Here is a 21489-nt window from a genome sequence, read left to right as displayed (position 1 = left end):
TTTGTTGGATTGGAGTTTTCCTTCTAGTATCTTCTGTAGGGCTAGGCTGCTGTGGAGGTATTGTTTAAGTTTAGTTTTGTCATCGAATATTTTGTTTTCTCCATCTATGTTGATTGAAAACTTTTCTGGGGATAGTAATCTAGGTTGGCATCTGTGGTCCCTTAGAATCTTCATGACATCTGTCCAGGCCTTTTTGGCTTTCATAGTTTCTGTTGATAATTCTGCTGTGATTCTGATAGGTCTACCATGTTACTTGGCCTTTTTACCTTGCTGCTTTTAGTATTTTAATTTGTTCTGTAGATTTAGTGTTTTGACTGTGATGTGATGTGAAGAGTTTAATTTCTGCTGTATTCTATTTGCTGTTCTGTAGGTCTCTTGTATGTTAATGGACATCTCTTTCTTCAAGTTGGGAACATGGAAAATTCTTTTTTTGTCAATTCCTATTATTCTTAGATTTCATCTTTTCATGGCATCCCTGATTTCTTATTTTTATGCTAAATTTTTTTTATTAAATTTTTATTTTTTATATTAATTACAGTTTACTTACTTTGTATCCCAGCTGTAGCCCCCTCCCTCATTCCCTCCCAATCCCACCCTCCCTGATCTCCCTGCTCCTCTCTAAATCCACTATTAGAGGAGGTCCTCCTCCCCTTCCATCTGACCCTAGCTTATCAGGTCTCACCAGGACTGGCCTAACTTGGCTGCTTCTCCCACGGTGGGTGGGGAGGTCAAAGAGCCAGCCACAGAGTTCATGCCAGAGACAGTCCCTGTTCCCTTACTAGGGTGCCCACTTGGATAATGAGCTGCCATGGCTACATCCAAGCAGGGGTTCTAGGTTATAACCATGAATGGTCTTTGGTCAGAGAATCAGTCTCAGGGAAGCCCCTGTGCCCAGATATATTTGGTCCTTGTGGAGCTCCTGTCCTCTCCAGGTCTTACTAACTCTCACTTCTTTCATATGAATCCCTGCACTCTGCCCAAAGTTTGGCCATGAGTCTCAGTTCTTGTATGATTTGTGTTTGGAACTTTTTCTGATTTTACTTTTTGTTTGAGAGAAGTGTCTATTTCTGTAATTGTATCTTTAGTGCCTGAAATTCTCTCTTCCATCTCTTCTATTCTGTTGGTGATGCTTACCTTTGTGGTTCTGATCTTTTCTCTATGTACTCCAGCTTTAGGGTTTTCTCTGTTTGTGTTTTCTTTATTGATTCTAATTCTGTTTTCTTGTCTTGCACCATTTCCTTCATCTGCTGGAATGTGGATTCTATTCATGTCTTTCCATGATGGCCTCTATTTTTTATTTGTTTCCTCTCTGCATGTCACTACTTGTTTCTCTACATATGCATATATATTTTTTTGGCTGTATTTGCTTGTATTTCTTTGAGAGCTTTGTTTGTTTCCTCTCTATATGCCTCTACTTGTGCCTCTAACATGTGCCTCTATTTGTTTGGCTGTATTTGCCTGCATTTCTTTGAGAGCTTTGTTTGTTTCCTCTTTATATGCCTCTAATAACTGGATGAACATAGATTTGAGATAAGTTTCCTGTGTTTCCAATGAATTAGCATATCCATTGATTTGGGGGATTGCTGGTGAAGCCATGATGTCCTGATTTTTGTTGGATGTGTTCTTACGCCAACTTCTAGTCATCTGCTTATCTGTAACCTTCCCTGTTTGTTCCTGGAGTCTGTACTTCAGACTGGGTCTGTCTCTCTCTGGTGTCTGATGTGTTCTTCAGAAAGGTGAGAGAGGTTCACTGGTTTGAGAGAAGGCTGTGGTGTTTCATCTGTAGCTAAGGGAGTAAGGTCACAGGCACATGTGCACAAGTGCAGGCATGTGTGTGGAAGTGAGCCTTAAAGCATGCTAGAGCATGTAGATGCCTAGAAGAGTGGAGCTTATGTGCAGGAGGGTGTGTCGGCCCTGTTTGTGGGCACAATGCACATGCAAAGCACATGCACAGGTGCCCTGAATTCCTCAGTGGACTACAGGCCTGTTGTACTTTCCTCCTGTTATTCAGATCTGTCTTGGCTTCAGGAATTGTTTGCCCGTACTCCACTGGTAGAACCACAGAACAGGGGCTTCAATATTGAGAATGCTGTTCCAAGGACCCCTATGTTGCCCTCAGTGGGGGTGTGGGTGGGAGGGATCTGATATCTGGCTGCTAGAGTAGAAGGACCTTGTATCTGGGGCTCTTTGGGCACTTACTTGAAGGTGCCCTCACTTGCTCTCAGGCCTAATATGAAAGTACAGGGGTTCCCCCTGTTCTCTACTTTCAGATTCTGGCCCACAGGGGCAAGGGAGATGTAGGAGATCCTACAGCCAAGTGGTATCCAGTCTGGTGGCCAGGCAGGGAGACTGGTTCTCGGGGCAGAGGCCTCTGCTGTCTCAGTCACTGAGGAGTGAGACTCCTGCGTGGGCTAACTGCTGCCAAGCTTCAGTTGCACACCTGGGAATCCTGTATGGCTGCCCACAGCAGCAGCAGACCTGAGAGGTCCTTACAGCTGCCTGCTGCAGTTGCAGGCCTTGGAGGCCTGTACCAGTGCCCACTGCAGCCACAGACCTGGGAGGCCCGTCCTGCTGCTGCCTCTGCCATCTGTCACCAGGCGGGAAGCTTGTGCTTGGGGCAACCACTGCCACCTCTGCTGAGCAGGGAGGCCCATGCTTGGAGCAAGGGGAAATGTAGGAGGCGTTGAATATTCACCACTCTCAGTCCCTGGAGAAGTCCACATGTGACCTGGATCTGAAATGTCCTGGCTCATGGCTTGTCCCCTCTTGCCTTCTAAGCCTCAATGTTGATGTTCTGGCTTCAGCTGTCCCTCTACTCACCAATTTCAGTGTTTCAAATCCTGTGCCCCTTAGATATGGGGAGCACTGGTCGCTGCCATCTTGGACTCTCTCCTCTAAACAGTATGAAGTTAAAAAGAAATCTGAAACAAAAGAAGCAATAATAGCAAAACCCTATGATTATCCCATATACACAAATTGAATGCTGACAATATTTTTTTCCAAAGTAAAGATCCACTCATTCACATATTGAAGTTCTATACATTAAATGGAGTATTCAAATACTATTTAACTTGACCCCATTGGTTATTATTAAAAGTAACGCAAAGGAGTCTGGATTAGTCTAAAGGAAGATGAGGTGAAGAGACTTATAGCCAAACTTTGTACAGAGCACAGGGAGTCTTATGGAAGAGAGAGATATAAGTGGACCTGAGGGAACAGGAGCCCCACAAGGAGACCAACAAAGCCAAACAAACAAACAAACAAAAAAACAACCAACCAAACAAACAAACAAAACAAAACAACAACAACAAAACCTGGGCCCAGGGGAGACTGATACATCAACCAAAGGCCATGTGTAGAGAGGATATAGATCCCATGCTCAGATGTAGCCCATAGAAAGTTCAGGCTCCATGTGAGTTCCCTAGTGAGAGGAGAAGAGACAGTCTCTGACATAGACTTGGTTGCCTGCTCCTTGATCACTTCTCCCTGGTGGGGTGACCTAGCCAGCCCACAGAGGAAGAGGATCCAGGCAGTCCTGATGGGACCAATAGGCTAGGGTCAGACAGTAGGGGAGGAAGATTTCCCCATAGTAGACTAGGAGAGAGGGACAGGGGAGAAAGAGGGAGGAAAGTTGGGACCAGGAGGAGATGAGGGAGGGGGCTACAACTGGGATACAAAGTGAATAAATGGTAAATAGTAGTAATAATAATAATAAAAACTTGAGTTTATGTATCATGTATTTTATACGCTGAACCATCTCTCCAGGACTTATATGTTTCTTATAAATTTATTTTATAGAATTAAAATTATTTTTACATTGTACATTTTAAAAAAGTTTCAATTATAATCCTCTTTGGGGAACTATAACCACATCTAATCAGAAATACATTTCATTCCAGAAACTATAGATTTTACCTACAGAAGGCAAAAAATCGTAACGCAAAAGGTTCTTGTATATTTTTATAAAAGCACCCCACTCAATAAATACTATCTAGTCTGGTTAGAGAGTGATATCCTCAATAAATTATAGAAATTGGAAAATGTAAAACAGCAATTCTTCAGCAGCAGAAACCTGGAGATTGTATATAGTGTCTAGTTATAATTTCTCAACCTCCTGCCCATGGGTCTTCCCAAGTTTTAGTATAAAAAAAACCATGAAGCCTGCAGTTAAAATCTGACTATATCAAAGAAGAAAAGGTTTTATAGGTAAATAAATAAGCCTCATTGCACAGAACATTTCCTGGGAAACTGGCCATCCAGTATCTGTCACAGGTACCTCATTCAAATATTGAATGCCATAGAGAAAATTATAGCTGATGAAAACTTGAGTTACTTTTCCTTGTAAAATAAATCATAAAATACCATTAAATCCTTTTGCATTCACTTGTTTCAAAAGCCAAAGCAGTAAATAAAATTAGTGATAGCACTAGAAAATAGGTTATCCATTCAGCAAAAAGAATGTTTTATTTGTGTGTTTGTGTGCAGTGAGTATGCATACTTCTTTTTTTATTATTATCATTATTTATAACAATTTGTTCAATTTGTAGCTTGGCTGTGGCCCCTTCCCACATCTCCTCCAATACCACCCTCTTTCCCTCTCCTCCCCCCGCCCCGATGTTCCTCCCCTAGTCCACTGACAGGGGAGGACCTCCTCCCCTTCTATCTGACCCTAGAGAGTCAGGTCTCCTCAGGCCTGGCTGCATTGATTTCCTCTGTGGCAAGGCTGCACCCACCCCAGGGGGAGGTGATCAGAGAGCCTGCTACGGGGTTCATGCCAGAAACTGCCCCTGCTCCCTTTATTAGGGACCCCACTTGGAGAATGAGTCTATGGGCTACGTCTGAGCCAGGGTTTTAGGTCCTTTCCATGCATGGTCCTTGTTTGGAGTATCAGTCTCTGCAGGGACCCCAGGGCCCAGTTTTTGTTTGTTTTTGGGTTGTTATTTTCGTTTTTTATTTTGGCTCTCTTGGTCTCCCTTTGGAGCTCCTGTCCTCTCCAGGTCTTTGTACACTTATCCACACTTTTGAAGAAAAATTAAATAATTCTGAATAAGAATAATTTAATAATTTTAATAGGTTAAAGAATTTTACCTCAATCAAGAGGTTAGTTTTACTATTCCTTTAGGATTTTGACCTGAACACTGGCTTCTTTCAGAACTCTAATGAAACTGAGGAATGAGCAGAGGTTCTCATGAAAAAGATTTGGGATGCCTTCTCATATAGATTGATGTTCATTTATTTGTGCAAGTTTATGTATTCCTTAAGCTAAAATAATGCTTCAAAATATAAATCTCTTATGTATATCGCAGAGAATTTTGAGTAGTTTTATTTTATTATTATTGTTTTACTTAAAATCTCTTTTTAATCTCCATATTGTTGTACAATTTGATTCTTCATGGTTGTATAGAATTTCATTAAAGACATTTATTATGTTTTATATAAATTTTTTATTTCATCTTTACTATATTCTACTTTTAACATGACTTCTATGTCTACAAGCTAAAAATGAAACTGTGTTTCTGATTATGTTGTTAGAATGCGTTTCTAAAAGTAGGATTTTCATTTTAATGGACATGCACATAAGAAGTTTTTAAATGTGTATTAGCATGCTTTCCATAGATGCCTACAGGTGTTTCTTTAATAAGTCAGTAATTTCCAGGTAGTATTTGGGTTTCTCAATTGCTCTAATTTAGATGCAGAATCCACTGACAATTTAGAGCACAAATGAAAATATCTCTGTTTGGGCTTACACAGTTTTATAAAGTAATAGTTCAGCTGTTCAAAAAAAACTGCATTGTGAAATGTCAATTACAGCTTTGTCAGCATCACAGAGCACATAAGAAACCATACAACACAGAGGAAAGGGTAGGTACATAATTATATTCAAATCTAATGAGCTTATAAAAATTTGTGATATATATATATATACACATACATTCATACTTGAATAATATATAAAAACACGTTCAACACAAGGAACAGTTAAGGCTTTTCAACACTTTAATTGATTGAGAAAAATATTAGGATTTTGAATCACAAACACTTTAATATGATCTGAAAGACAAGTACAGGATGAAAATACCAGGTGACTCTGGGTGATGTGGCTGAGTCTGAGGATGTGTCACCGCTGTGTGCAACCTTTGATATTATGATTCAAGGTTTCCATCTGCAAAGTTCAGAGTCAAGAGTCACAATCATTCAGTCAAGCTACAAGTGAAGAAATTACATAACTAACTAAATGAATGAATAAATAAACAAAATATTTCAAGGAAGAGAGACAAGATGGTTTAATCCCGTTCATCCCTAGTGGCCTTGACAGGTCTGTTTCCGGAGCCCTCATGATAAAAAGAAGAAACTCCAGAAGTTATACCCCCACCTCTACATGTGTGCTATGGCAGGCATGCATACATCCTCCTCTCACAATAACTATAAGTAAAATAAATGCATATTAATTTTTAACTAAGTTTATGATTTTGTGTTGAGATGCATTCATAGATAGCCAGGGCCCCACGTGACCCACAACTCCTGGATTGGGCTTGCCTGGTGTAACTCCTAGAAGATGAACCGTAATGAAATTCCTTTTGTATAAACAGGGACAGATTAATTCCCTTCGGGGCGAATACAGACCTATCAGATTCCTTTAGTATAATACATTCTATATTATTCAAGCCATCTTGCATTTGAGAGTGTGTGTTCCAAGGCTATCAGTGGATACCTGAGCCTGTGGGTGGTACTGAATTCTACAGACAGTAGGTTGTTACCTGAAGCAAGAATATATGAAAAAGTTTTACAAATCTTGCAGAATGGAGGTTAATAATAACAATCATAAATAGAGCAATTACAGCACATTATTATCATAGTGTTATTAGATGTATTATAGCAGAGAGTAGTAAACTCACGAGTACAGTTATTCTGCCACTTTGGGGTCACAGTTAAATAGAGTAAAGCTTACTCATGGTTTCGGGAGCACCCACAACCTAATAATGTAAAATATGTTGTTCAATCTGAAATACATGGGAATGGGTACCCTGGAGCAAAGGATGAGTCATATTGCGGTTGGGATGACATTACACTACTCAGAATGTATGCTTTGTTTATTTTTAGAATTTCCCATTTAACATTTTCAGACTGGAGTTAAAAACAGGTAGCTGAAAATATAGAAAGCAAACTAATGAGTGAAGAGATAAGTATAGATTTAAGAACGGCTAATTGAAGGCACATATAAATACATGAATTATATGAGGAATAATATTAAAAACTGGGATAGACATGTAAGATAAAATATCAGTTATTATCACAGTTAATTTAGGAATAAAAACTCCGAATATGTCATCCTAGGCCATAAATATTATACGCATTCCTGATTTATGTCTTTGATTATAAAATAATGGATGCAGAAAAGACTCAGGTGAAATTCTGGAAGAAAAGTCGGTAGGGACAATGATAGACAAAGAATAACCCCTCGAAAAGTTAAAACCTGCTTTAAAGGGAAAAACACCTAATTTCACATTATTCCGGGAAGTCTGTAGAAGTGGAAGACAGTTTTACGCATTCACACACTAGAGATGACAGTGCAGCTCTCTCTGTAAAGTTAGCCCCTACTCAGACTCAGATCTGCTCCCGATTCCAGATAATATTAGGCTGCTTGTGCTGTGTATCTCTAACATAAAGGCAAACCCCACAGCTCCTGCTGTACATGATTGCCTGTGGCACTTGAATCATACAATGGCTGAACATAGTTTTGTCATTTATGGACATATCTAACAGATTTCAATGGGGGACTTATCCCAGGGATCTTTCTCTTAATTCTTTTCTTCTGTGGCAGCCACAACACACATGTGCCTTCTCTTTCTTGGATGGGGTTAATGTGGCCTTTTCCTTTTATCTCAAACAAGTCTCTGGTACTCACAGAGTAGTTATTAGAGTGCTCTCATTTTTGCAAATTTGTATGATACCAAAACCAAAAAAACAGAAGCACACATACACACATGCACATTAAAAAGCAGAGTAACTATCTTGCATTTCAGGTGTGACTATTAGAATCCTATCATTCTACCATACTTTTTTAAATTTTTTTTTATTTTTTTTAACTTATTTATTTTTTATATTAATCACAGGTTATTTACTTTGTATCCCAGCTGTAGCCCCCCCCCCATTCCTTTCCAATCCCACCCTCCCTCCCTCATCTTCTCCCTGTCCCTTTTCAAGTCTACTAATAGGGGAGGTCCTCTTCCCCTTCCATCTGAGCCTAGCTTATCAAGTCTCTTCAGGACTGGCTGCAATGTCCTCTTCTGTGGCCTAGCAAGGCTGCTCCTCCCTCGGGGCGGGGATGGTGAAGACCTCACCATTGCATTCATGTCAGAATTAGTCCGTGTTCCCCTTATTAGAGAACCCACTTGGATACTGAGCTGCCATGGGCTATATCTGAGCAGGGGTTCTAGATTATATCCATACTGGTCCTTGGTTGGAGAAACAGTTTCATGAAAGACCCCTGTGCCCTGATATATTTGGTCCTTGTGGAGCTCCTGTCCTCTCCAGGTCTTACTAACTCCCCTTTCTTTCATATGATTCCCTGCACTCTGCCGAAGGTTTGGTTATGAGTCTTAATATCTGCTTTGATACACTGCTAGGTAGAGTCTTTCAGAGGCCCTCTGTGGGAGGCTCCTGTCCTGTTACTTGTTTTCTCCTACATCCAATGTCCATCCCATTTGTCTTTCTAAGTGAGGATTGGTCATCTTACCCCGAGTCCACTTTCCTGTTTATCTTCTTTAGGTATATAGATTTCAGTATTTTTATCCTATCTTATAGGTTTATATAAGCAAGTATTTACCATGTGTGTCCTTCTGCTTTTGAGATACCTCACTCAGGATGATCTTTTCTAGGTCCCACCATTTGCCTACAAATTTCATGATTTCCTCGTTTTTAATTGCTGAGTAGTATTCCATTGTATAAAAGTACCACAATTTCTGTATCCATTCCTCAACTGAGGGACATCTGGGTTTTTTTTTCCTGGTTCTGACTATGAATAAATCTGCTATAAACATGGTTGAGCAAATGTCCTTGTTGTGTACTTGAGCATCTTTTGGATATATGCATACAGACTGGAAAAGGATCTTCACCAACCCTACATCTGACAGAGGGCTAATATCCAGTATATATAAAGAACTCAAGAAGTTAAACAGTAACAAATCAAGTAATCCAATTAAAAAAATGGGCATGGAATTAAACAGAGAACTCTCTGTAGAGGATTGTAGAATGGCAGAAAAACACTTAAAGAAATGCTCAATGTCTTTAGCCATCAGGGAGATTCAAATCAAAATGACCCTCAGATTTCACCTTACACCCATCAGGATGGCTAAGATCAAAAACTCAAGTGACAACACATGCTGGAGAGGATGTGGGGAAAGGGGAACCCTTCTCCATTGCTGGTGGGAATGCAAACTTGTACAACCACTTTGGAAATCAATCTGGCGCTTTCTCAGACAAATAGGAATAGTGATTCCTCAAGATCCAGCTCCACCATACTTTTTATCTCACTTAAGAAAACAGCATATAATAACATTCATTCTATAAAATTAAGTACAAATTTAACATTGTTTGCATAGATGACTTCACCTGAAGCTGTTTAGAAAGAATTAGGAGGAATGGCCTTGTTGGATAGGTGTGGCCTTTTGTAAAAAGTGTGTAGCCAGGAGCATTGAGTTTTCAAAAGCCCATACCAGGCCCTGATATCCGGATATTCTCCTCTCTCTCTCCCAGTCTCTCTCTGCTCTTCTTCCTGTGGATCTGTGTGTAAGCTCCCAGCCCCACACATGCCTGCATGCCACCGTGATCCCTGTCATGACACTCAGGGATGAACCCTCTGAAACTGTAAGCAAACCCCCAATTAAAAGCTTTCTTTTGAGAGATGCCTTGGCCATGGTGTCTCTTCACAGCAATAGAACAGGGACTGAAGCATCCACCAGACAAATACACTACCAGCTCAATAGGTCAGACATTCTAGTTTAGTGATCATGACTCACTTTTATGTGTAGCCAGTCTTTAAAGGGTGAGTTAAACATGTTTTTGTTAGTTTGTTCCAATGACAATGGTTTCCTTTGTTGAAGATAACAAATAGAAGATAAGTGTTCCATCATTATGAGTCAGAAAGGAAACATTGATTAATATCACCCAGAAGCTACTGGAGATATATTAAGTAATTTTAATTTGTGAGATTAAATATTTGCTATATTCTTTTTTTTTTTTTTTTTTTTTTTTTTTTTCAATGCAGTTTATTCAGGAACATTGAACAATCCTCGGACCCCGGGGAAAGCCAGCCCACAGCTTAAATAGCCTCTGGGTAGCCAACCCAGGCGTGCCACGGGGGCAATGCAGATAGGTCCACATACATGGAAGCAAGCCAGATCCTCGGCCTTAGCCAAATGTGGAGTTGTTCGTGACAGAGAGCACTCACCATCGGGAAGGTGGAAGGCAGAAACCAGCTCCATCTTTAAGGCATAGCATTCCGCAGCTCTCTACAGTTCCCCCTTTTTGTTTTAGACACATCAGGCAAGAGTAGAGGTCTGATCTCTGATATTAGAAATAAATTGGGACTTTGTACAGATGTTCATTTAGGTGTCATCCACCCAAAGAGCATCAGACCGTCCGATACCTTTTTCTCAGAGGCGGGACCTGGGGCATCAACCCGCATGCAATCAGACATGCTCTTCTCTGGGTCCAAAGCGGCTGACCCTGAGTGCAGTGCTTAGCCTCGCATCCTGAGCGTATCATTTTAGCTTTTTATGGTATCCAACCATGCTTGGGGAGAATGTCCTGCTTCAATGGCTGTAAAGGCCTGAATGATCATGGCTGCATCACACTGTTGTGAGACTCTAATCTTGCATATATACCACAGGCAAACCAAGGAGACCAACACCAGAAGGCCTGCTAACCCTCCCATGCCCGCCCATTCCTTCAGATGATTCATGGCTGCAGCAATCCATGTTGATAATCCTGTGGCTAGTCCTGCGTCCACTCCGGTAGAATTTACTGTGACAATGGCCACTCTCAGCTGCTCCATCGTAGTATCGAATTAACAAACTGAAAGAAAAAAAACCACATGATAATCTCCCTAGATGCTGAAAAAGCCTTCGACAAAATCCAACATCCATTCATGTTCAAAGTATTGGAGAGATCAGGGATACAAGGCACATATCTAAACATAGTAAAGGCGATATACAGCAAGCCTATAGCCAACATCAAACTGAACGGAGAGAAACTTAAAGCAATCCCACTGAAATCAGGGACAAGACAAGGCTGCCCACTCTCTCCATATCTCTTCAACATAGTGTTGGAAGTCCTTGCTAGAGCAATAAGACAGTTGAAGGAGATCAAGGGGATACAAATTGGAAAGGAAGAAGTCAAATTATCACTATTTGCAGATGATATGATAGTATACGTGAGTGACCCCAAAAACTCTACCAGGGAACTCCTACAGCTGATAAACACCTTCAGCAAAGTGGCAGGATACAAAATTAACTCAAAAAAATCAGTAGCCCTCCTGTATACAAAAGACAAAAGGGCTGAGAAAGAAATTAAGGAAACAACACCCTTCACAATAGCCACAAATGACATAAGGTACCTCGGAGTAACCCTAACCAAGGAAGTCAAAGACTTGTATGAAAAAAATTTCAAATCTCTGAAGAAAGAATTAGAAGAAGATATGAGAAGATGGAAAGATCTCCCATGCTCATGGCTTGGTAGGATTAACATAGTAAAAATGGCCATCTTACCAAAAGCAATCTACAGATTCAATGCAATGCCCATCAAATTACCAACACAATTCTTTACAGACCTGGAAAGGAAGATTCTCAACTTCATATGGAATAACAAGAAACCCAGAATTACTAAAACAATCCTCTACAATAAAAGATCTTCTGGAGGTATCTCCATCCCTGATCTTAAGTTGTACTATAGAGCAACAGTTTTAAAAACTGCATGGTACTGGCATAGAAACAGAATGGTGGATCAATGGAACCGAACAGAGGACCCAGAAATAAATCCACACACTTATGGACACCTGATCTTTGACAAAGACGCCAAAACCATACAATGGAAAAAAGATAGCATCTTCAACAAATGGTGCTGGTCTAACTGGATATTCTTACATAACCTGGGACCTTGTTAAGGCACAACTTTAGATTTAATAGGCCCATGCTGAAAGTTGAGAGTTACATATGTCTGAGGATCTCCCCGGGAAAGCTGCTGTAAGAGACCCTGAGGTAAAGAGGGTTTAGGAAAAACCTACACGTTACTACAGTGGAAAAAACAGAGATGAAAACAATGGAACACTATTTGAACACAAATTCTACAGAGCAGGTAAACAGAAACAAATGTGCAGACTGATAAAACAGAGCAGTCAAGAAACCATAAAATAACAAACTATGCAAATTTTAAAATTTCTTTAATTACTCACTTTATATCCTTGTTGTAACCCCATCCCTCACCCCTTTCAGTCAAACCCTCTTCCCCTTCCCTTCCCCCTTGCCTATTCCTCAGAAATGGGGAGCTCCCTCTCCCATCCACCCCAAACCATCAAGTTGCATCAGGACTGAGCATGTCCTTTTCCTCTGTTGCCAGCAAGGTAGCTCCACCAGGGAAAAGTGATCAAAAAGGTAGTAAGTGAGTCCATGTCAGATGCAGTCCCCTTTTCCTTACTAGAGGACCCACATTAAGCCTAAGCTGCCCATCTGGTACCTCTTTGTAGGGGGCCTAAGACCAGTTCATGCATGATCCTTTGTTGTGTAAATTAAAAAGTGTTGGGCTATATAATGTTTATTATTTTCCCTGTGACTATTATGGCAGTATTGTTTAACCTGCTATCACAATTAAATAAAATACAGACACCTGTTAGATTTTATAATGACTTAAAATACATTGGTCTGGTCAGCTAATTCCATTTAAGTATTTTAATAACCTCACCATCTACCTCCCAGCCCCCATCCTATGCTATTCTCCTTAAACATCCTCATTTGGCCTATCTTCCCTCCATAATTTTATAAATATGTGCTTGTATTCTTCATCTAGGCCTTTTCACACCATTATTGGAGTCCTTCCAGCCCACATGTTTCATTCTCCATGCTAAACCATCATGGTGTCCTCCTTCCTCCTCTCTTCCAGTCTGTCTGTCTCTGTCTTGTGATTCTCCTGTTCCCAAATCCTGGGAACCTTAGCCATGCCTACCTCAGTCAGTCCTGCCCAGGTTTTAGGGCTTTAATCAATCATTCAGGTATAATGTCTTAGGTAGGTCCTCACAAACATGGAATGTGTACCCAGGCAGTAACCAGATCTTGAGGGCCAGTTATTAGCATTATAATACAAGCATCAGCTTTTACTTTTTGTTTCTTTTCAATTTATGGTGGTTTTTTTTTTTTCAATTTATTCATTGTATATCCCGATTTTTAGCCCCCTCCCTCAACTCCAACCAGTCCTACCCTCCCTTCCTCCTTCTCCTTATCCCCTTGCCCTAGTCCACTCGAAGGGGGAGTTCTCCACTATTGGCATCTGCCCAGAGCTTATCAAGTCTCATCAGGACTGCCTAGATCCTCTGTAGCCTAGCAAGGCTGCCATGGACAAGTGATCAAAGAGCAGGCAAATGAGTTCATGACCAAGGCAGCCCCTGCTCCCCTCGCTCAGGATGGGAGCCTACTGTAGAGGCATCAGCTCTTTCTAAGCTGGCACTCCGTAAGGATGAAGCCATGCTCAGCTTGAGCACCAAGACTGTGAAGCCCAATGGTGAGCTTTAAGTCTGGCATCTCTCAGGCGCTGCTGCTGCTGGAGATGAACTCAGATCTCAAGGCTCAGCTCCATGAACTCAACATCATGGTGGCCAAGGAAATTGAAGTTGGTGGTGGTCAGAAATCTATCATACTTTCTTTTTTATTATTTAATTTTTACAAGTGATTCATTTTTATACCGATTGTAGCCCCCTCCCTCAACTCCTCTTAGTCCCAGTTCCTCAGCTGAAATCTTTCCAGAGAATCCAAGTCCTGCTAGTTCTTGAGTTGGAGAAAAGGTTCAGTGGGAAGCATGTGGTCTTCATTGCTCAGAGGAGGATTCTGCTCAAGTGAAGCTGGAAAAAGCTGCATGAAAAATAAGCAGAAGCACCCCAGAAGCCACACCCTGAAGGCAGTCCTTGTGGACTTGGTTTTCCCAAGTGAAATTGTGGCTAAGAGGATCCACGTGACATTGGCTGGATAATAGCTGGCGCATAAAGGTTCATCTAGGCAAAGCACAGCAGAACAATGGGGAGCACAAGGTCAAAACTTTTTCTGGTGTGTATAAGACGCTCATGGGCAAGAATGTTAACTTTTAATTCCCAGAGTTTCAGTTGTAAAGAAAATGACTGAATAAATTTAATAGTAAAAGCAAAACAAAACAACACCCAAAACAAACAAACAAACAAACAAAAAACCCAACCAAAAAAAATGCAAACATCAGACAAACCCCCACCACTCCTTGGTTGATTTGTCCCTCTCAGCAAGCCCCCTGGGCCCTGGTTAGTTGGCTCTGTTGGTCTTTGTGGAGCTCCTGTAACCTCCAGATCCTTTTCTCTTTCTTTCCACAAGACTCCCTAGGACTCGCCCAATGTTTGGCTATGAGTCTCGGCATTCATTTTGAGGCACTGCTGGTTATAGTCTTTGGGAAGACAATGTAAGCTTAGCAGAGTGTTCATAGTGTCGGGGGTTAGCACTCTCTCATTGGGTGGCTCTTTGGTTGGGCCAGGCATTGGTTGTGCATCCTCCAATCTCTGCTCTATCTTTATCCCTGGACATCATGTAGGCCCAGTAAATTTGGGGAAGAAGTTTTTGAGGGTGGGATGGTATTTCCCTCCCTCTACTAGGAGACTATTCTAGTTAGTGGGCGTTTTTTTCAGTCTCTGTGGCCTCTGCTACTAGGAGTCTCTGATTGAATGCCTCACATATCCTCTGACCTAGGTATCCAGCTTGTCACAGAGATATCTCCACCCTCCGTTTCTCTTCTCTACAAGCTTTCTGTCTCTCTCCCTCTCTCTTTCCAGGTCTGAGCTCCATCCTTTTAACTCTTTAAGCCTCCTCTCCAACCCTGTTCCTACTCTCTGTCTATTCTGTCTTCCCTTCCAAGTGAGATTTCTGTATCCTCCCTTGGATTCTCCTTGTTATTTTCTGGGGAGGGGGGAAGGGAGGTCTGTTACTCAGAGTATTATATACCTAAAATTCCCTTTTAAGTGAATACATACCATGTGTGTCTTTCTGGATCTGGGTTACCTCACTTGGGATGATCTTTTCTAGTTCTATCCATTGGCCTGCAAATTTCATGATTCCTTTGTATTTAGTAGCTGCATAGTATTCCATTGTTTAAATGTGCCACAGTTTCTTTATCCATTCTTCAGTGCAGGGGCATCTAGGTTGTTTCCAGTTTCTGGCTATTATGAATAAAGCTGCTATGAATGTAGTTGAGCAAGTGTCCTAACTGTGCAAATTTTAAAAGTACTATAATGAAAACCAGTCGAAGCTGGTATGTGAACTGTGCCTAAAGTGTTCCTTCAGAGCTAAACTTTTTCCGAGTTAGGACTCATTCACAACAGTGGTTCTCAGCCTTCATAATGTTGTGATCATTTAACATAGTTCTTCAAGTTGTGGTGACCCCCAACCATAAAATTATTTCATTGCTACTTCATAACTGTAATTTTGATACTGTTATTAACTGTAATGCAAATAACTGATATGCAACCCCCCCAAGGGTCATTGGTTTACAACCACTAGGTTTTTTTTGTTTGTTTGTTTGTTTTTGTTTTTTAGCAAGATAGCATTGTGAGCCCCATTGATCTTCACTATGCAGCAGATCCTGTCAGCAGAACAAAGTCTGAACTCTCCCTCATGGTTCAACTGGTTGGCTTATCCAACATGAAACACAAATGACCTTTTGCTAATTATTGAAATGGCTAAATGCCATGTCAGTAAAATCTCAGACACCTGCTGCGAGAACCCTCAGGCTGAGATGTCAGCATAGCGAGTCCTTTGCTATATTGGTTGCAATATTGCTGGGTCTTAAAAATGTGCCCAAGAAGACTACTCAAGGCCAAAGCCACATGCTCAAAGTCACTAAATATACCATTTCCAAAAACTGTAGGTTCATCAGTACCATTTGCGACATCTGTTGATTAGTTAGCTGAACTCTGTAAAGCCAACATATTCCTAGGGCCATTCCCCAAGAGTAAGAGAGCAAAGGATTCAACTGATATTTTCAATAAACATACTCTTCTGACTATCAGGCTGGATACTCCCTCATTGTAAAAGTGGATAATAATGAAAAAGGACAACAAAAAGGATTGTCACTGAAAAATATCATGGAGGGAAGCGGGGTATTTTGAGGCCACGCACTAAAGGTGTTTTACTACTCTACGAGCAGACTGAACAATGGTGGTGTCTGAGATTGAGGGCTTACCCGTGAACTTGAAAAATGACTGTGGCCTTGCCTTTCACCTCTCAGCCTACTTTGAACTCTTGAAGAAGGGGCTTCACATTGCTGAAGTCCAGTTTAATATTTATGAGTTAATTAGCTCCTTATGCTAACTGGGCATGGTACACATGCCTGTAATGTAGAGATCCCAGGCAAAGAGATGCTCAGGAGTTCAAGGATAGCTTGAGTGATACACAGCATGACTCTGTCTCCATGAAACCTACCAACACCACACACACACACCACACACACACACACAGTAGAGAGGGCTTCATTCTTAATAAGTAGCGTCACAAAAATTCAATCTCAGGCTATCTCACACAAACAAATGTTTAAAAATGCTGATGACTCAGCTGTCTCATCCTTCTCCTGAGACACTGAACATGGAGTGTAACCATGGGCTCTGACAGCTACATCTTGTCTGTGTGACCAATCAGAACTCCAATCCCTCTGACAGTTGTTCACAGTTTATTTCTGTGATTTAAGTAAATTATCAGTTTTATTTGGAAGCTGATTATTATATTTCCTCCTAGGCAGCAAGCTAGTTTTGTTTGCATTTTCTAAACCAAGGAGACTATTCAAGTTATTTGGAAAATGAAAACAATCTCCACAAAAGAAAATATGTCATGTGTGACTAGATGATCTACTGATGGTTTTACATTTTATGTGACTCTTTCAGTAAAAACTGTGTTTAACATGAAAAATACTTAGCCCTAATGCTTTTGCACTGTTTCACAGCCCTTTTTATTTTCTCTGTACAAATGGCACACAATGAAGACAGAGGGATGTTTATAGCAATAAGTGCCTGCATGAAAATTTAGGGGGGAACAAGCCAGGCCAGGTGGCATGTCCCTGCACTGCCAGGACTTGAAAGGACTGCAACATGACTGATACCATGAATTCAATTCCAGCTTGGGTTAGATAATGCGTTTGAGTCCGGCCTTGTGTAAAAGACAAGACAGTGTTTCAAACATATGAACAAACAAACAAAAAACAAAATAACACATTTCAGAGTGAATATTTTTTCCCTATACACTCAGCTAATGAAAGGAAACAGGAGGAAGAGACAGAGAGTGTCAACACATAATTCACTGTAATGCTTAACATAGAAGGTCTATTAAATATATACATTTTGAATTGTACATTATCTCCTTTATAGTCTTTTTTCCCCCTCATTATGTTTCCATCAAATTTCTATCACGGTCTCTCACCAAAACCTCTCCACAGAGGACACTGTGTCTGTATAATGTCAGTTTCCTGAGTTTCTATTTATTCCTGCCTTAATCCATTGATCACCAGCATTTTTCCCCCAAGGTCATTATCCTCTTATTGGAATTTTTATGAACTTCTAGCCACTTCCTTTTGGATATCTTCTTGAGGACCAGAACCCTCCCTACTCTCTTTGTTTGTCTTTTCTTCTACCTTTCAAAACCTGGAATTCATGATTTAGAAGATCAATTTTCCCATTCCTTGATTTTGTTTCTGGAATCTCTGTATTATGAAACTGATTTGTTGCAATATCCTGTACAATGCTCTATCTAATAATTTTGTTCACCAAAAGCAAATGTTCTGTGCTACTTCAATCATCAGTTGAGGCGTTCAAGCTAGGTACTTGGAGAACTGTTCTTTCCTTGGTCACAGTCCTCATCACTCGCATTCAATTGTTCAGCATCTTTCAGGTGTAGCTTCAGCCCATTATGGATAAACACAGACCATACCCTCATGTTCCCTTACTGAAAGGGTTGAAAATAAGACTTGAAAATCGAACAGAGTTATAGTGTCTGATAGGTAAGCAAAGAAACAGACCAAAACCTCAGTCACCATGGAAATTATTGTTGGCTTACAATATGGAGAAACTTCATTTCCTCCCAATCCATGTTTTAAAGAGCCAGTAACTCTTCCAGTAGACTTTGCTTGCTGTTAAAACCTGCTGTCAGAGAATTTCTTCCTGTCCCTGTTTCTAATTTACATAGTCCAACTGCCAGGAAGTATTTCTGGGTACTATATACACAGAGCTCTGAGTTCAGATTAGTAATTAATAGTCATTGCCTTACTCAGCATCTGCTGGGACCTTTGCTGCAAATAAGTTGTACCACTTTGTATTACAGCATGTGAGAGGACATGCTTTTCAGTGTGCAGTGTTGATCATGTCTGTATGATGAGGCTTTTGTACTTGGATTGCTTCAGTTAAGTCACTGGAAGTTCAGTCATTTTCCTGTTAAGACACACTGAGAAAGTAACTCCTGAATTAGGCTGATGCCCTTAAGCACAGAATGATTAGAGTAAGCTGGGGTGCTAAGGGCTAGCTCATCGTCACCGCACATTCCCGAGCCATTCAGTCCCAGAGAAGGAAACAAAAACTCAGACCTTCCTCATCTGTTTTGATCCAAAAGGATCTGGCTTTATTGGTGAATATTTTTAAATGGTTTGGTGACATTTATTTGATGGAGAAATGGACACGTTTCCTTTTATGCTCAGAATGAAGGCGCAATTCCCTTCAAAACTGAACTCTCTCTCTCTCTCTCTCTCTCTCTCTCTCTCTCTCTCTGTGTGTGTGTGTGTGTGTGTGTGTGTGTGTGTGTGTGTGCGTGCGTCTGAATTGGTTGACGGAAAGCAGAGGGCCATCTTTAAGTACCGTTCCTCAGGTGCATAGACCTTGGAGTTTGAGACGAGGTCTTTCGCTGGGACCCAAGGTCACCACCTAGTCTAGTATGCTTGCCAAGTGGGCCTCAGATGCCCACCTATCTCTGTCTATCTCTTTCTCCCCAGTGCTGGGATTACATGCAAACATGACTGAGCATGGACTTTTACATAGGTGTTAGGAATTCAGTTCAAATCTTCATTTTACACAATGATCAATTTACAGACTGAGCAATCTCTAGCTCTTCAAGCACTTAATAATTTGAACCGTGATGTACATACATATACATATGTTATACATATGAAGTATATGACTATCATGTCATTATAGTTCACCTCTATTTTCAAATTGCAGCCCATGAATTTTACTATTGAACTAATAAATTATTTTAAATTGTAAATAATGCAATCTTATAAAATTTTCTGTTAGATATTATATTCTTAATTGATGATTATAAAAAAGGTTAGATGGATTGTCTAAATTATTGAAAGAGTTTCTAATCTTAGAATAATAACATTGTTTCTTTATAGAGAACATTCTATTCATGTATCATATATACAGAAGTCATATATATATCAAATACACACAAAGAAATTATCTACATATAATTATTATATTATATATAATATGTATATAATTCCTATAATACAATATGAAATGTGTAATATTATATATATAAAATTTCTATGAAATAGTAGCTACAAAAATGTCACTAATAGCCCATGATAAGGGGAATATCTGGTAATACTTATTTTATTTTAATTCTTCCATCTATAGCTTTCACTTTGTCTCACGGCTATTTAAGGAGAGTAGAGGGCTCTCTGGTTTGGCTGGTAAAGTTGAAGGAGTGTTTCCATATGAGGACTCTCACCTCCATTCTCTGTTATTTTCTTTTTCTTGTCCCTAACTGACAAAACAAACAAGTAATTGAAATCTTGAAGAACCAGCAAAATGTTCAAATTATTATTATTATCAATTATTATTATTAATTAAGTTATTTATTTGCTTTATATCCCAATCACAGTTTCACCTCCCTTCTCTTCTTCTAGTACCTCCCTCTAATCACCCCCAGCCACCTTGCCTCTCTTCCTCCTAACTAAAAGGGAGCCCTTCTATAGGTATCAACCAGCTTTGGCATATCAGGTTGCTGTAGGACTGAATACATCTTCTCCTATTAAGGCTAGACAAAGAAGCCCAGTTAGGAGAAAGAGACCCAAAGGCAGATAACGGAGTCAGAGACAGCCCTTGCTGCCAATGTTAGGAGTCCCACATGAAGACCAAACTACACAATTGTTATATATGTGCAGAGTGCCTAGGTCTGTCCCATGCATGCTCTCCAGTTAGAGATTCAGTCTCTCTGAGCCCCTATGTGCCAGGTAGGCTGATTCTGTAGGTTTGCTTATGTGGTCCTTGAACCCTCTGGCTCCTTCAATCCTTCCTCCCCCTCTTCCACAGGATTCCATTAGCTCCACCTAATATTTGGCTGTGGGTCTCTGCCTCTTTTCCTATCAACTGGTGGGTGAAACCTCTCTGATGACAGTTGTGCTAGACAATTATTACAGAATACATTTAATATGTCAGGGGTGGACTCCCTCTCTTGTCATGTATCTACAGCTGGGTATTCCATTGTTTGTCCATTCTTCAATTTCTGCTCTATCTTTACCCATGCACATATGATATGCTGGACAAATTGTAGACTGAAGGTTTTGTGGCTGGACTGGTGTCCCAATTCCTCCATTGGAAGTCTTGCCTAGTTAGAAGATGAACATTTCAGACTCCGTATCCACCATTGCTAGTTGTCTTTGCTAGGGTCACCCTCATAGATTCCTGGGATTTTTAGCTCTTCAGAACGATGCCACCCCTATTCCAGTTGTCTCTTCCAATACTCTCTCCCTCCATCTGATCTCTCTTATTATCATCCCAACCCCCTCCTTCACCAGTCCCCACTCCCCATCAACCCCCTTGTCGGTTCTATTTCCTCTTCTCAGTGAGATTCAATTGTCCTTCCTTGGGACCTCCTTGTTACTTAGCTTCTTTAGGTCTGTGGATTATATCATAATTATCCTGTACTTTTTCACTAACATGCACTTATAAGTGAATGCATACAATGTTTGTCTTTCTGGGCCTGTTACCTCCCTCACGATGATCTTACTAGTTTCAACCATTTGCCTGCAAATTTCATGATGTCATTGTTTATAACAGCTGAGTAGTATTCCATTGTGTAAATGTACCACATTTCCTTTATCCATTCTTTGGTTGAGAGAGATCTAGGTTGTTTTCCAGCCTTGTCCCTAATTTCAGTTTCTCTCCATTTAATTTGATATTGGCCATTGTCTTGCTCTATATTATCTTTATTGTGTTTAGGTATATAC

The 21489-nt window shown here is 40.4% G+C and overlaps 1 protein-coding gene and 1 pseudogene across 2 annotated transcripts in view; both read left to right on the top strand.

Annotated features, from left to right (window-relative positions):
• Ctnna3 (catenin alpha 3) overlaps positions 1–21489 on the top strand; it is a 1666920-nt gene that overhangs the window by 1106224 nt on the left and 539207 nt on the right. The gene's annotated exons all lie outside the window — the stretch shown is intronic.
• Positions 13734–14371, top strand: LOC110565370 (small ribosomal subunit protein eS7-like; annotated as a pseudogene).

Source organism: Meriones unguiculatus, chromosome 16 (assembly GCF_030254825.1).
Source record: "Meriones unguiculatus strain TT.TT164.6M chromosome 16, Bangor_MerUng_6.1, whole genome shotgun sequence".
Taxonomy (NCBI): domain Eukaryota; kingdom Metazoa; phylum Chordata; class Mammalia; order Rodentia; family Muridae; genus Meriones; species Meriones unguiculatus.
Note: the sequence above shows the minus strand (reverse complement) of the source record. Positions and strands in the feature narration are given on the sequence as shown.